The sequence below is a fragment of the Limulus polyphemus genome, unplaced genomic scaffold, assembly GCF_000517525.1.
Source record: "Limulus polyphemus unplaced genomic scaffold, Limulus_polyphemus-2.1.2 Scaffold4789, whole genome shotgun sequence".
Lineage (NCBI taxonomy): Eukaryota > Metazoa > Arthropoda > Merostomata > Xiphosura > Limulidae > Limulus > Limulus polyphemus.
In genome coordinates, this window is record NW_013670399.1 from 22,674 (window position 1) to 26,062 (window position 3,389).

The window sequence follows — 3,389 nt, forward strand, 5'->3', positions numbered from 1 at the left end:
GGTGACCCAACAGGTCATGGGAGGTCTAGTTATTGATAAATATCAGGTAATTCTGTGAAAAGAAGTTACAACAATTTAATTACTTAATATCACAGGTTCATTTTAATCCAAGAAACACTTTTACACTCTTTCCACTTGGATATTAGATAAAATAAAATAAAGCTTTAAACATCTACAGATATTATATTCTAGGCTGTTATTTGACTTTTTGTAAATTAGTGATCAGAATGATTGTGGAATTGAGAGACAACTCAAAATGAGTGAACTGTTTTCAGATCAACAGACGATTCAAAACTAACAGATGACTCAAATTAAAATGGATTATGCTATGGTTAACAGATAACTCAAGGTAGACTGGATTATTTTATGGTTAATACATGACTCAGGATAAACTGGATTACTTTATGGATAACAGTTGACTCAGGGTAAACTGGATTATTCTGTGGTTAAAAGATGAATCACAATGAAACTGATTACTTAATGTTAAAAGGTGGTTCAGGATAAATAGATTATTATATTATTTACAGATGGCTCAAGATAAACTGATATGTTCTGGGATTAAGAAATCACACAATCAGTTGGGTTGTTTAAGAACTGGAAAATGCCTCACTCAACTTGATGAGAAACAAAAGCTTTAAACTTACATTTTAGTTCTGAAAACAACAGCTTATAAATCAGGTATTTATTCCAACTAATACAACCACAACTTATATAAATACTCAGACACAAAGCAAAGTTTATTTCAGTCACACTTACATCTATAAAACTAATGGAACATAAGGTGAACTTATTAGTTTCCTAGGATTCTTCTACCTCATCATTCACCCACTTTTTACTGTTTAGATGCCTTTATTTTTCAATTATTTATGTCTTGATTGATAAATTTACAATAACAATTATGATAGATTTGTAGTCGAGGAAAAGTTACATACAACTTGATGCTAATGAAAATTTTTTCTTTAAATATCCAACTGGCACTAGTAAATTCAATAGTTTTATTCAGTTTCGAATTAACTTCAAATATTAGTAAAACCAGATATTAAAAACCATTTACATGGTCAGGAAGGGTGATGAATCATACAAATGAAATAGTTTTCATTTCAGTTAATAATTACAGATCATGTGTCATCAACTTTAAATGTAGAGAAGTTTAAAACCTTAGTATGACTGAAAGTATTGTTGTAAACTATATTTTCAGTGTTTTAACTTGGATGGTAGAGTGAACATGAAGTTAAGATGTAGCAAGTTTGATGAGGATCTGTGTAAAAGTTTCATTCAGTTATTGAAGTATTTAGTGAGAAGTTTAATTCAGTTAGTGAAGTATAGTGAATGAGTAATTAATGTCAAAGTGAAGTATTTAGTGAGAAGTTATTGAGTTCAGTGAGTGAATAAAATCACTTACAGGAGTGAGATTTATCATGTCCATTCTCTTAGTCACGGAGTTGTTTTTTATTGAAAAAAGCTAAGTAGCTAAGTTAGGTGTGTCTCCCAATTTGTATTAAAATGTTGTATTTGAAGTTAGGCCTACATTTACTGGCAGAGTGTATATTGAAAAGTTATTTATGAAATTAGGCCTACAACTTATAAGTGAGTAATCTTCAAAAACATTAAGGAAAACGGAAATCAATTTGTTACTTGGCCTTATTTTTACCATAATTTATACTATCTTTAAGGATTTGTAAAAAGTTCATCAGTTTTTAGAATCCTCCAGTCGTAAACATAACAGTCTACAATTTACATCACCTTACATTTCTAGCTAGATGATTTAGTCTTAAAAGAGGACTTGGTAAACATTTGATGTCTACCATCTAAAACAGGTCTTTGTTTCTACTTTGCAATTTTCATACCAGTGTTATTAATGTAAAGAAAACTAATTCAGATGTTGATAAATCATGTTGTTACGTGTCTGGTCGTTAGTTTGTTAATTTTCCGTACAAATTCTTGCCGAGGAAACTTTAGCGATATAAGTCCTTTCTTAAATAAAACTAGTTTATTCTTTCTGAATACAACTTTGCAATACACTTAATTTCCACAGTCACGATATAACAAATGCTATAATTCACAACGAATGAACAATTCACGCGCTTGGCTCAATTGTCGTTTGTATCTCTATCTGCAATTCAACTACATTGTTGCTGTCACTTCTTGGCGGACTTATACATACAAGAATACCGCAAGTCTAGTAAACACTCGAGGAATCACAAACCTTCGATAATATGACGTGTTACTAGCGTCATGTGACCGCCGCTGTTGTAACACTGCCCCTTCCTTAGTATTGTTTGTCCCAAACAATAGCCACTTACATTAAACCAATAAACAATTAACAATAACTTAATTGAATGTACAGAATTTACAAACACAAAATTAAAATTCAACAAAGTCTCTTAATTTTATGGGACGTATCTTCTTTCTTACTGGTCTCCGTCTCATTGGCTTCTGCTTCATGTGGGGTTCATCTGCTTCATCAGGAAACGTCCTATCATTGGTAACAGTCACATCAGTGGTAGTAACTTCATCAAGGGCTTTGCTTTTTCCCTTCTCAAAACCGAGTAGATTTTCTTCACTCGACAGTGGTTTTTTCAGGTGACACGTCTTCAGCAGCGTCATTTGTTCTGCTGTTCACTTCGTCCCAACTGAAATGTCCTGGACCGTGATAACGCCAAAGCCTGTTGGTATGCACCACCTTTGGCTTACCTCGCCGACCACATTTTATCCGGAAAGTCATGTCTGACAGACGATCCACTATGTCATATGGGCCTTCCCATGGAGAAGACAACTTAGGAGACTTCCCTTTGATCTTCCATGGATTATACAACCACACCTTGTCTCCTGGTACAAAGCTGACTTCAGTAAATCTCTTATCATAAGATAACTTTATCGAATCAGCAGACGTTTTCAAGTTTGAATGCACTTGATGGTGAATATCATCCATCCTTTCTGATAACACTTTTACAAACTCTGACACATTTTCAGGCAACTCTTCATAAGGTGGGTGTCCTGTTAACAGATCCACTGGCAACCCGAAGTTCCCGACCAAACATCAACTTTGCTGGAGTGTATCCAGTGGCTTCATGCTCTGCTGTCCTATAAGCCATCAACAGTGGAGGGAGTAAGACATCCCAGTCATCTTGGCAACTATTACAAAACTTTGCCAATTCCTGTCCAAGTGTCAGTTGTACTTTTCTACCATCCCATCAGACTGTGGGTGAAGTGGCTTTGTCCTGGTCTTCAGATGCCAAACAACTTGCAGCATTCTTGGAACACACCTGATTCAAAGTTATGGCCTTGATCTGAATGCAATTCATATGGCATACCAAATCTGAAGAAGAAATCACTAATAGCCAAAGCTACAGTTGTAGCTTCCTGATTGGTGAAATAATCCATCACCA

At 34.5% G+C, this 3,389-nt stretch overlaps 1 protein-coding gene across 3 annotated transcripts in view; it reads right to left on the reverse strand.

The window, feature by feature from the left end:
- LOC106471686 (ubiquitin-conjugating enzyme E2 H-like) overlaps positions 1-3,389 on the reverse strand; it is a 27,573-nt gene that overhangs the window by 1,716 nt on the left and 22,468 nt on the right. The window lies entirely within an intron of this gene.